This window comes from Chionomys nivalis, chromosome 23 (genome assembly GCF_950005125.1).
Source record: "Chionomys nivalis chromosome 23, mChiNiv1.1, whole genome shotgun sequence".
NCBI lineage: Eukaryota > Metazoa > Chordata > Mammalia > Rodentia > Cricetidae > Chionomys > Chionomys nivalis.
This window is the reverse complement of record NC_080108.1, coordinates 22,522,189-22,536,460: the sequence shown is the minus strand read 5'-3', so window position 1 is coordinate 22,536,460 and position 14,272 is coordinate 22,522,189.

The window sequence follows — 14,272 nt, the reverse complement described above, 5'->3', positions numbered from 1 at the left end:
GATTTTAAAAGAAGTGTTCAAGGCTTGTGGGACTGGAGTTCTCCTTTTCCCTGAGAATTCCCAAGGCTCTGGTCTTTGTCTTAGAAGGAATGGAGTTTCTGAATGGTGTGAAAGGGACAGAGAGGGTCGCTTCCAATCGATTTTACTTGTCCTTTCTGCCTTTTCGGATCAACGCCCTTCAATGGACACAGAGGTGCTCTTTCAACCAAAAACTTGTGCTACATTTTCTGCCTGTATTGGTGCTAAATACAATAAGCATCGGGTAGATTTTCTTCTCTTTGCTCTCCAAAGCTAAAAAAGAAAAGAAAAAAAACCCACCCTAATTAAATTGTTTTTTTTTTTTTTTGCTGGACAGTCAAGACGGACCAATTAAGTATGCATTAGTATAAAGATAGACTGTGCAGATATAGCGTTTTAGAAAGCCATGGTGATGACAAAGGCAAGGGCATTGGGGTGTGGGGAGGAGTGCCTGGATCCAGCCTGGTCGCACCTTCTTCTCTGGGCCCCAGGGGAAATTGCAAAGGCCCAGGCCTCAGGGGAGAGGAAATCAGGCCAGTTAACAACAGGTGGCCGGGGTTGTGGTGGAAGGCTTGAAGACCCGAAAGTCCAGGTGTCAGAGGAGAGGAGCCTCCCGAGGAGGATTATTCCTCACAGACGACAGCTCCCGCAATTTAGCAATCCCAGGTGGCAGGAATCACAGTACAAGACGAGGCCACTCTGCATCAGGCCCACTTCCAGGGGTCCCCGGGTCAAAGTGAGACTATGTAACCCTGAAGTTGTGTGGGTACGCCCCGGGGTAGGCGCTGACACCGCAGCCACCTGGACCACAGCCCTCTGGCTGCCAAGAGTAGCCCCCCTCCCCTCAACACTTCACAGCTAAGCGCCTTTTTTGCTCCTACGGAAAGGGACATCTACGGAAAGTTCCCACCGGACGACCTGCGCGGTCCGACTGGAGACAAGGAAAAGATGTTGGAGGAGCAGAAAGGCCAGGGGGTCACAGAAACGGTGGCAGAGAAGCAGGTCTCTAACTGTCGCTGCAGCTCTGAGCTCCTCCACCTCTTTTCCGCCCTAGGAGGCATGGGCGGGCGAAGAGCCTCGTGTCCCAAAGGGGACGACTGTCAAAGCAGGGGGCTGGGGCCTCCCTGCGTGGCTACGCAGTTCTCTGATAGGTGGTCCTGGGCCACGGGGACCGTCGCGCGTCTCATGGTCTCCGGAAGGGCTCTCGGGGTGCACAGAGCGCCCTGAGAAGGGAAGGGGGGAGTGGAGGAGACAGTGGCAGCCTGCGGGAAGGGGCTGAATGTCAAAAGTAGAAAGGTTGAAAAGGCAATTTTCCAGATGTGCTTTGTCCCCCCCCACTTCTCTCTTACTTGGGCCTCCCGCCCGGGCTGTAAATCTACCGCCGGAGGCCAGGACACCAGGAGTTCCCTCGGCGGCGGCGGGCCCGACGCGGCCCCGCCCGCAGAGCGCACACCTCCCGGTGGGCCCCGCATCGATCCAAAGCCTAGCTGAGGATGTCACCGCACTAAATATTTACTGATCACACACGAATAGCCAGGGCTCGAACGATTTTCCTCTGTGAGGAGAGCGCAGAGAGCAGGGTAAATCATTTTATTAGTGTGGATAAAGCCCAGAGCACACTCCGGGCTGGAGTGTTTTAAGATGTGTCTTCAACGGGATGAAAAGAGTTAGGGAAATCGATACAGAGTGATTAGAAGCCCCCGGGGTGACGAAGGGGGACCTGACTTGCGGGGATTTGGCGGGGTGGAGAGGGAGGAAGCCAGCCCCGAGGGGAATCGGCGGGACCACCGCCTAGGAGCTCCAGCGCAGGCCTTGGTCCCTCTGTCCTCGACGGAAAAGGTGACAGCGCATCAACGGTAAGAGTAGGGCAGCCCGGCTTCACCGATAGGGCTGAGCGGGCCACTGCGGGGGCCAAGGTCTTGGGACTCACGAGCTCTACACTGGGAGTGGCAGAGGCCAGGTGGCCACCGGAGTTGACGACTCGCGTGGAGCGTGGACCACGGACACGTTTCATCGCTTGCAATGTCTCCAGGAAGCCTGGGTCGCCAAGGTGTGGCCCCAGTTGATTGTATTCTTATTCTGGCATTTTGGGGACGCCTTTTAGATAGCACGCCAAGCTTCCCCAACTTTCTCCTTGATCAGCCTCTCTCTTTCATCTTATTTAGCATCCCTAAAGTAGCTCAGTCTCACCGACTGCTTTCTCTGCTACTCACCCAATGGCCGGGAGGGCCACCGGGTGGCGAGACACCCCCTCCCCTCTCTGCCGCTAGGAATTTGCGAGACCAGCGGATTCTAGGTTCGCTTCTGGGCAGGTGGGAGAAAGAGTAAGGCTAGCGAGGATTAAGGCAGGAGCTCCTAGAGAAGCAGCAGAACCGTGGGCTCTTGCTCTGGGTCACAGGGAAATCAGATTTCGCAGGATCAGGCCCCACCCCAGCCATTGAGGACCTGTCTGGGATCCCCAGATTGGATTCTGGGAGCTAAACTGGCCGAGGTATAAAGTCTTGCGGTTCATGAGGCGTTGGGTAAATTTTACTGGTAGGGAGTAGAAAACCTCCGCAAAGCCACCAGCAATGTCTGGCTCGAAAATGGATTTTTCACTTCTTCAAGCGCGAGTCTCGCTACTGTGAACAAGCGTAGACCTTCGAGACAGCTGTAAACAACCTAGAAGGCGCTTATTTCTGGAGGTGGAGGGTTGGGGCAGAGGGTGAGGAAAGAGAACAATTCTTTGCCTTTTTCCTCCTTCTGATCTTTCCCTCAAAAGGCAAGAAAAAAAAGTCTTTCAAAAGAAACCGATAGCTGCCTACTGTGTGTATGCGTGCACACACGTTTTCATGTGCATATGTGTAGAAAGGCGGTCTTTCCCATTGCTCGATTTGCTTAGCAGCTTGGACTATTCAGGTCAGGCTACCCTGCGTGTGCTTCGGTGCAACAGGAAGCAAGCTGAAAACTCAATTCACCACTTTCCAGAAGGGAGTTTTTTTTTTTTTTTTTTTTTTTTTTTTTTTTTTTTTTTTTAAATATAAATCCCATTGGATTAGAATGCTGTGTTCAGGTGTGAGGCAATCAGCCTCCTACTCCCTCCTTGGTAATCCTGATTCCTGCTTTGGAAGCTAGTAGCCCCAGTGACCTAGAGGAGAGTCAGCTTGGTCTCCATTAACCCTTATTGGTCCTTACTACAGAATCAGGGTTAACAACACTATCTGCCCAGAGATTGATTTTAAAAGGGATGTAAGGAAGGACATAAAGAAAAAAAAGGGAGGGGAGGGAAGAAGGGAGAGAAAGAGAGGAGTGGGAACACTTTATCCACTTTGGCTGGAAAGATTTTAGAACACTTTGCCCTTCCCTTACGCCCCACCCTATCTTCACCCCACCCTACTCCCCTGCAAACAGGGGTTTCATTCAGAGACGACAATCCCATCCATCAAGGCGGCATACTCCAGGGGAATGGACTTTAGAAATAAGAAAATAGGATGTAGTGAATTTCCCCTCCCCTGTTTAACTGACCACCCAAATCACTTTAAATCTCTCTCTCTCTCTCTCTCTCTCTCTCTCTCTCTCTCTCTCTCTCTCTCTCTCACACACACACACACACACACACACACACATGATTATCCTGTAAGAGATTTAAAAAGAAAACAAATCTCAAGACATGGTTTACCTTCTCTCATTGAAGTAAAAGAGAATTTAAAATCGTGTCAGCAGCCGAATTATAGCCATAAAATCTGAATGAGATTAGGAACATCCATTCAGCTGGCTTCAGATGTGGTGGCATTTCTGTGGGTCCCAGGATGATGGGCTTGTCCAGGAAGGTGCAAGCCCATGGTAGAGGTTCTCTCTCAGTTTTAGAAGTACCTTGATGGATTAAAGGTTCATACACTCAAACATTAGATAGAGGCTGCCACACATGTGTACAGTCCTGGAGGCTGGCAGAAGGCAGTGCAGAAAGACTTCTGAGTGAGCCTACTGGAACCATCAGTGCTAGGAGACAAGCTGGAGCAGCCCAGCAAGGGTACTACTACCTTTATGACTTGCAAAACCACAAAAAGGCACCTCGAAGCGCCAGCTTCAGACTTTCAGTTGGTAGTTTTGGCAGGGTATTTAAGCACACAGTGAACATCTTTTGCCTGATATATTTATTCAAAAATTCAAGACTCTCTCTCTCTCTCTCTCTCTCTCTCTCTCTCTCTCTCTGTGTGTGTGTGTGTGTGTGTGTGTGCTTTCCAGCAACTGGTGATTTAAATCTTAAATACTGGACTATAGATGATGGCATCAGGAAACTTTCTGCCCCTTTTACCAAGCCTGGTATGAGCTATCCATGATTTCAGTATTAACATTGCATTTCAAGTTACCTCCTGCTGAGGAAGTCCCAAGGTCATCTGAAACTATGTGAACAGCATGAACAGACTTGGACAAAGTCAAGGATGATGGTTGGTCTCCACATATTTTCATTATCAATCTCCTGTAATGAAATCTTTAAAAAAATGACAGTTAATATTTACAATGTAAGAAAAAAGGGAAAATATTAACTGATGGTATCTAGTGCTACATGTAAAGGTATTAGGAAGGAAAATATCCAGGAAAATTAATATTGTTAATTAGCTGCATGAACGAACTTCAGGCAAACACCAGCAGCACAACAAATGAGGGTTCATTTGATTTAAATTCTTTGAACTGCGCACTCAAGTAAACTTCAGAGGGAACAATAGAATTTAAGGATTCACTTTTTCTTTTAGGACATTTACTGAGTTCCAGTTTCAATATAAAGATAAAAGTTGAGAATAAGTTGATGACCAGAAATTAATATACTGCCACATAGAGGGACACTCTATAGTAATCTAGAGAACATTTAGATACTTATATCGTCAGCTTTTCTTCTCTTCTTCAAAGGCTGCTTTTTGGAAATGTGCAGGTACTTACTTAAAATAAAGAAATTCCATACAGAATGTAAGAAGGATTTTTAATATCACGTTTCATTTCTTGGTAATAGAAAATATTTTCTTGAAGGTATTCAAGCCGTACGTTTGAAAACAAATTACACTGACCCTGTTATTTTGAGGATAAGGTAGAAAACAGTAAATTTCCTATCCATCTATTAGAATTTATTACACATTGATAAATTTTATCTAAGAGAATTCTACATTCACGACTATGGCGAATTGACTGAGACGATGCCCTTTCAACATTCAAAGTAAAACTGAAACCATGAAAGGAAAGAAATATTGATTTCAGTGACAGATGTCACACTGGCTATTTCTTGACAGGACCACATCACATCATATGTCAAATGTCAAAGACAAGAAGTTAAAAATTAAGGAAGACTATGTCTTTGCTTATTGTGCGTTAGCTTATTTAGTCCCAAACATGCACAGTTTTCTGTTGCATATTTTCTTGTCGTTGTTGGTTATGTTTTCAAACACTAAAAAGAACTCAGTGTCATGAGATTTCAGCGCTGAGGTGTCTTAAAAGTTATTTTTTTTTCTTTGATAGACTTGTCTGAGTGGTAAAGACTCGGCTTATTTACCCATTGATTTTTTTCCCAAGTGATTTTTGTTAATTTAATGGCTTTCAAAATCATGTGTTATCTTGCAAAAATCTATTTTTCCTATATACATTGGAGTCAAATAAAAGATGTCTAATCTTTTTTAAGGATGGATAGTTCAGTGTTCCTCAATTACTGAAGAACTACTATTTCAACCTTCAGGGTTTTATTTAAAAAAGAACTCCCAAATCTGTACTTTTTGTTTTGTATTTACGTGTATATGCCTATAGGTACCTGCTGAGGCTATAAGAGGGGTCTGGTCCCCTGGAACTAGAATTACAGGAAGTTGTAAGCAACCCAACATGGGTGCTGGGAATTAAACTCTGGTCCTTGGCAGGAGCAGCAAGTGCTTTTAAGGATGGAGACCTCTCTCTCTCTCTCTCTCTCTCTCTCTCTCTCTCTCTCTCTCTTTCTCTACACACACACACACACACACACACACACACACACTCATATCCCACTTCTTAACAAGTCTTAAAATTGACACTGTTATAGTGTGATATAACATATACTAGAAAAGACTTTGACTCTCCCTATTTATTCTGGAAATTCCTGTTATACTTAAGTACTTGGATGATCTTGGGTCAGAATTATCCAGCCCCTTTAAAGATCAGCGAATCAAATTTCTAGACAAGCACTGTGATGTTTACTTTGAAGCTTCAGTTACCCAAGTGTTTTCCTAATAACTTAGAAGCAATTCTATCCTAGACAAATTAAAACTGGGCATCTTTTAGCCACCATTTGAGTTTATGTCCTTCTGCCCTAGAGTCTCTGACTGTCAAGTAAGCGGTCTCTGTCTTCAGTTACTGTCTCGGTGTTAATAGGGTAAATGTTTAAAATTAAAAATGTTTCCAACAGTCTTGCTTATAGAGCTAGAAACATTATTAAATATCATTTAGATTTCTGTTTAGATTTATATGTCCAGTCAGGAATGAGCAGTTTATAGCCCCCCCCCACCATCTCCTTCCTTTAAACAAACAAATAAAACAATACCACATATGTGAGCTAAAGAGAACCCCTCCCTAGCCAAACAAATAATAACCCTTCGAATGCAATGTCTTGGAAATACAGGCACATTGTTTTTATTGTTGAATTCTTAATAAGGTTTTATTTCATCTCGTCTACCTAGTAATATGGAACACTTCTGTATTATACAATTTATGACTTTCAAATCAAATGTTAACAACATGCCATCATAGGCCTTTCTAAAGTGGGGAGAACTTTGAAAGCTAAATCCCTCTCTAAAAAAGGTGACAAGTGGCAGAGCAGGATGGCGTGCCCCTCTTTTTCGTGATGTCAGAAAAGTTTTTTTTTGAAAATTACTATTTTCATCTTTTTCACCGAGGGCAAAAGTGTAATGACACGGGGAGGAAAACAAAAAGATTCTCTTCCATTCTTTGCCTCTTCCAACCCCAAACAATAAACAAAGCAAAATGCACTTCCCACCTACCTCCCAAAGCAGCCCCTAGCACTGGGGAAGAGTTTCTGCGGAACTAACTGAGAAGCTTTCAGCCCTCTGAGTTACCTAGCTTTTCAAGGGGACCAGGCAATGGCCAGCCTGGTAGAGAGGGAAGCAAGGACCCATCACTGAGAGTCAGACTTAGGAAAGTAACTGTTGAAAGTCTCCAAAGGAGATTTGAAGAGGCAGGACAGTAGAAGCTGATAGAACCAATTTTATTTTTTTTTTCCAAGGCATTTCTAATTTTTACGATTATCTCCCCCCCCCACTTCTTTTTCTATCTGTCTTTGTGCCTCCAGGGCCAGGGAGAGAGTAGGGCAGATCTGAGATTGCTTTCAGAGTTTCCTTCCTCTGATGATGGATTACCATGTCAATTTAAACGGCATAGGATTAATTTGTTTCAATGATTTCTCTTTAGGCTGAATGCCAGGCGTTTTCTATCTCCCCCCCTTGCTCTTCAGAACAACAACAATGAGAGAGAGAAAGAGAGAGAGAGAGAGAGAGAGAGAGAGAGAGAGAGATTCCATATTTTAAGTTGAGAGACAGTAATGGAAATAGACAAGTTGGGTGTACTGTGGCAACACAGTTACAGGTTTGAGTCTTTTTATCTCTGAAACATACAGTCAGTCACATTAAAATGAAATTGGTCCCAACGTTTATTCAATAAGTACTTGTCTTGTAGATAATCCAGTGTAGAGTGCTTCTGACATATAAGGATTTAATTTCTCTTGGACAAGTTATTAGTACAACACATTTAAACTCACCACTACCATGAGGTGATTGAGATCTCTAACAACCTTAAATGCTCACTGTGCAAAAAGAGTTTGTATGAGGGAGGGGATCCTTGGGAGAATGCGCATTTCACATATGCATCCACGCACACATGCAAGCAACACAGCCACCCGTGCATGTTTTTACCTGTATCCACACATCTCCTGAGTTCCCATGTCCACATTCTTCAGTGATGCTAAAAACAATTCTATCCATTATGCAGGTGTATCTAACCTTTCCAGAAATGAAAATATACAGTTTTCATCTTTTGAAGGATTTCTAAAGTACACAAGAAAAAGAAAAATGCTTTTCAAATTCGCTTCCTCTGCGAGACCAGACCTATTACGAGGTAGAACGTGGTAGGAGAAAGCACTTAGGTGCCATCCAAAATTAAGCATTTCCCTCCCCATCGCCTATCCCCCCACTCTTCTCACTTACTCTAAACTTACAGCTAGCTAGAGGATGCTACTGAGAGAAAAGGGGCAATTTAAGTGAAATGGTGTATCCTAAAGTGATTCTTTTATTTCCCAGTTTAAAGGGCATTCCTTCAGCAGTCTCAGAAAGATAGGAGAGGGATTCCAATCTAAGTACTGATCACCTCGGGAAAACATGATGGTTTCCACTCTTTTTTCCTAATGGTCTCTCGTTATTCCAGGACCGCCCCCCAATGAAAATTTAGCATCATAGTTCAGAATAATAAATTGCATTCGAAATCTGAATACAAATAGTTTGCAGAGCCTTCCCCCTTTCTCTCAGCCCTCTGAATGCTCGGCCTCTCTTTATTTGTGTAGCTTCCAGTTTGTAAGGACAGACACAATCAGAGGCCAATCAATGGCTGTCAGAACTGAATCTATGCAATTTTAATTTGTTAAAAAAAATAGTTGTTGGTTGCTAACCTCGGGGGGGGGGCGTGCTGTGTATCTCTGAGAAAGTGAAATCTTGAAGAGCTCTCCCTGGGAAATGGTATTACATGTGAGCAGAAAATCTAGGCAAGAAAGGCTAATTGAATGGAAAGAGAGAATTAGGTTAAAAAATAGAGTACAATCTAATATCACATTTTCACTAGTGTAACTTGAAATGAAGGTGTCTTCGAGTCGCCAGTGATGCCAGAGCGTTTAGATGTTGGCCACAGATGGGAACACCTATTGAAATGTGTCTGAAGAAGATTAATAGGGCTTGTCACTGTTGGGAAAGCACGGCTTGGCTGTAACTTTCCACCAGCCCAAGATGAATTACCGATGAATGCTCACTTATCAACCCCATCGCTATCGTTCGACACTCAATCAAATTGAGAAGTTATCTGCAATCAGAAAATTTCTTTTTAAAATAGACATATACCTTTAGGCCCAAACTCCTTAATAATCCCGCTCACAAAACAATCCCTAGCCCTAGATGCTTCTTCGGCGTAAGCCGAATTATAGCTCAATAATGAATATATTTTTAAAGTTCACACGCAAACGGACAGCTGGTCAGGCTGAGGAGTTTGACAGTATTTTAATGAGTATGAAAGCTTCTTGGAAGTCACCGTTTAATATTTCAGCAAATGCATTCATTTTTTTTCCGTTTAGATCCACTATTCCCTTAATGGAAAAGCAAAACGAGAGAGTGGATTTGCTGTCCTAACTTTGGGACCTCACAGTTATCTAATGCTCTGGTAATATAAAATTATGAGAATTTTTAGTTCAGGTAGAGAACAGAAGAACAAAGTTAAATGGATGATTGAGAAAGGTACCCATGTGGGGTTTTTAATGGTTTAATGATGCTGCGTATGTCTCATTTTGGAGATGTGTTGAGACTTCTACTGGACTAGGCATTTAGTTGATGACTGAGTTAGACTCAGCCCCCCCACCCCCCCAGTTTCCTCTTTTTAAAATTTTATTTATATTTATTTATTTGTTTTTGAGACAGGATTTCTCAGTAGTTATGGAGCCAGTCCTGGAACTCACACTGTAGACCAGGCTGGCCTCGAACTCACAGAGATCCACCTGCCTCTGCCTCCTGAGTGCTGTGTTCTCTCTCTCTCTCTCTCTCTTTTTTTTTTTAAAGTAGTACCTCACTATGGAGCCTTGACTCACCTGGAACTTTGAGAGCCTCTGGTCTCTGTCCCTCCAATGCCATGTTTAAGGGACTGAACCACTATGCCCAGCCTTCATATCTCATTTTGAAGGTGATTTATTTGAGAAGCAAGATGAAGTCTTTATCTCCTTTTATTATTTATTAACCAACTCTGAGCAGCTAGTATCTTTCCAAACTTAGGTTCATTTTGTTTCAATAAAACCACCAACTGCTGTATTTTGTAGTGCCCTTCCTACTCATGGAGTCCTTTTGCATGCAGGAGTCATTTGACTTCTACTGAAATTCTGTTCAGGCAGATTTTTGTTTTGAATTTCCATTTTGCTGATGAATAAACTGAGGCTGGGATGTCTGAAGTCAGGGAGTCAATAGAGACATAGACAGAACTGGAAACTGTGTTCCTACGTCTTGTATTTTCCATGGGGGATTTTTTCTTACACCCTGATTCATGACGTAAATCGAGACTAAAAGACTGTGGCAATATAGATTACGGCTAGCATCTAACACGTGCTAGAATGTGAACACTAACATGCTACTTAACCTCTGTTCGTCTCTTCAGTAGATCAGACAACAAAACCAGGTTTCTAAATGTTAGGGACTTGTCTAAAACACACATTGCTGGGAAATTGGGGATACTCAGGAAGTTTGAATGAAAAGCCAGGATGATGGTAGCTTATTCTAAGTCCCAGATGTAATTGCAAGAAGTTTTGCATTGCACTGAGTGGGCCCAAGACATCTCTCTTATTTTCTGAATATGAAAAATTTTCAGATTCGGAGGGAGCGTGGAATAGTTCATGGCTCAGTTTCTCTGTATTTACTTATTATTTATGTATCTAATTCGCAGTGCTTGTGACCAAACCCTAGGGTCTCACACCGGCAGAGAAAGTCATGTACCACTGAGCTGCATTGCCCAGCCCTGCACCCTGACTGTAAATTCCAGCTTTGCCGGTTACCAAGTATATGACTTCCATTCCACTGGCCTTTATTTTCCTCCTCTCAAAAATGGGATGATTAGATTCAGTGTACCGAACTATGATGTTTGGAGATGCTTTTCTCACTTCTGAGAATGAGGAGCAAAACCAAGAAGTAATTGTCATGTCTGGTTGAGGGTCTACAGGACTCATTCATAGGCAAAGAGGGATAGCTCCCCCCTTCTAGAGGCTGTCAATAAGAATGCTCAGAATATAAGAAATTATTTTATTTGCTTTGCCTCTAGAGAATCTGGAACTGTCATCTCTAATGGGCCTGGACCAAGACCCACGTAAGCTCAGGTCTCTTCTCCCAAGTAGCATCGTATTTGTCTTCAATTTATACGCAGCATCTGATGATTTGAGATCAGCACCAAAGTCCTCATAATGCTTAATACAACTCAAATGCTCTGTAGATAGGTTTACTACATATAGTTACACTATATATAGTATATATATATAGTATAGAAAATATGTATGTATATATATATATAGTTTAGAAAATAAACAAGAAGCTGTAGCCATTTGGTAAAGGGACAATGTCCTTCCTTTCTTTTTTCCTTCCTTCTTTTCTTCCCTCCCTCCTCTCCTTCCCTCTCATTCCCCTCTTCCTTCTTGTCTATCTTGATTTTCATGTTCAGACCGGCCTCAAATTCATGACCCTCCGCTCTGGGCCTCCTGAAGATACCAGGTTTAATATGGTAAAATTACATATTGAACTTCAGTTGTTTGAACTCTCTGCTAGAGTGGGCTAACTGGACTTGAAGCAGGGAAGGTTGCTTAGAGCATCATATAATTTAAAATTGTGTGGAAAATTCTGGCTGTTTTCCAGGCAAATTAAGAGGACTCAAAGTCTGTAGCAGCATGGGAGACTGACACCACTGAGATGGAACACCTTTTCTCTTGGTCCCCAAACCGTGAATCAATACCACTTTGACAACATGGTATTGTTGTCCCGCCATGCTTCTTGTTCAACCAGTATATTTATTTGGTCCTCTGGCTATTTCTGCATTATAGCTTTTTTTGTTTGAATGGTGGTGGGATTTGAGACAGGGTTTCTCTGTGTAGTCCTGGCTGTCCTGGAACTCACTCTGTAAACCAGGCTGGCCTTGAAATCACAGAGACCTTCCTGCCTCTGCCTCTGGCTCCCGAGTGCTGGGATTTTGTTTTTATGATATGATACTTTGTGTGAGTTGTTAACTGATTGTAATGTAGAAATTTTTCTAAGTCTCTATCACAATTATTTCTTGCGACACTTATAAAGCTAATCAGTTAGATAGCCAGAACTAATAATCAATCCTACAGTAAGAATGTATTTGGTACTACACACCTGCAATCCCAGTCCTCAGAAGGTGAAGACAGACAGATCAGCAGTTCAAGGTCATGCTCAGCTGCATAGCAAGCTTCAAGTTAGCCAGGGCTACAGGAGACTCTGTGTGCAAAAATAAACAAGTAAAAATAAATCTTTAATTTTTATTAGATCGCAGCAGTACTCTGCCCAATTGCTATTTATTTCATCTCTCTTCTGATGGTTTCCAGCAAGAAAAGTCTATCTCTTAAAACTTCCCTTTCCTTCCCCGTTCCAAATTGTCTTTGCTTGGTCACTGCCTGCTTGGGGAACGCCCGTCTGGGTTTAATCAGAAGTTACAAGACAAAATGTGCATTATTAAGAAATATAAATATTTTCAGAAGCAATTAAAGGGATGAAAGATTGATTCATCGTGTAGATTAGATGTAATTTGAAGCGGCTTGTTCTAATGAGAGCTACTGGGACCTAAAGTCAGGAGCTGGCTTGGCCACCAGTTAGAAATCCCAAGCATTCATAGTAACCTGTAAGCGGTTCTCATTTCTGATATGCCCAGACACTTTTTTTTTTCTTGCCAATGTCTGGGCTAAAACTCCTTCCTTACTCTGCTTCGGGACTTATAACAGTCACCTTTGAGAAATCGTGACTAATTCTTTCTTCTCTTTAGCGCATGTATAGAAGGGAGCACCTTCCATTTTACAACCCCGGAAGTTCGCTCAGCACTAACTTTCATAAGAATATTTTGGCCTGGAGGCGTCTGTATTACAATTTCTTCCCTGGCTTAATAAAAGGTATCACATTATCTACCTGGCCAATCTCTACTGGCTTTTAAAATTGAGACATGAAAAAACCTAATAAGCCTCATTAGGATATCTGCTTTAAAACAAAACAAAACAAAAAAACCCACAACACACACATATGCACGCACACACACACACACTCACTCACATACATAAAACCACCACCACCAAAAAAAAAAAAAAAAAAAAAAAAAAAAACCCAGGCTGCCTCATTTAGCACATTACTTTGAAACATCCCAGCAGAGCTGGGTGGCCGGGACTTGAATACAGGTATCCTAATTTGAAATCTTTGTTTGTCTGGTAGTTCTGGGGAAAAAAAAGAGGGTCTCTGCCTAATATGTAGGTGGAATTTTAATACACAGGGGATCAAAACCTGATTGTTGTATTTTGTTTTTATTTTCTTTCTTTCTTCCCTTTAATCCCACCTTTTGTCCCAATGGCTGCGTGTGAGAGATGGCCTGATTTTTCTAGAGAGGCTTCACCCATCCACAGCTGGAAGTCCAAAGAGGACCGAAAATGTCTTTAAATCAACACAAGTCCAGGAGCCTGAGAGAACAAGTTTTCCTTTGTTACGGGGGATAGTATTATTTGCTGTAGGTTTTTTTTTGATATACATTCTAAATTAGGCCTGCAAAGGCATGCTTCATCTTTAATTCATCACTCTCAGCTGAAAGAGATTAGCAATGTCTAGCACGCACCCCTCGTATGGTGCTGACCTCATCAAGTATGGCCTGAAATTAATTAGCCTCATTCATTCCAAATGGACAAGGATAATGGAGCAGCAGCATCTTAGCGATGACCATCACACATTGTATGCGGCATGTTTAAAAGGCCTTGATTTTCAAGCCATGTAGATTAAAATTCTTTCCAGAGCTCACAATATGCCTGAGTTATCAAGGACCTAGAGCAGAGCCCTGTCGCTTTTGTACATGCGTGGTAGTGCATGTGGCTTGTATGTTTCATGGGTCTTTTGCCCGTGTCTGTTAGCTATGTCTGCTTTCAGCTGGTTTGCCCTCCAGAATCACACCTGGAGTACTTGACCAGTAAAAAACCTGACGCTCAGTCCTGTGTGAAAAGATCCTGTAGCCCTGTTAGCATGCTGAGTGCATGTTTTTGATTGCTACACAGAGGACAAGGACAGAGGAAATGCTGCAGCTATTTTCCACCAAAAGCCTTGTCGGTCTCTAATGTGGACACAGAAAAGTTCCTTAAAGGAAGACTCAACTTTTCTATTTTGAGTTATTTTTGAAACTTTCAATGTCTTTTCCCAGTCTTTACTGTTTTGATCATATTTTAAAACATGACCGGGGATCAAGTTAGAAGAGCAAGTCCCTTCCA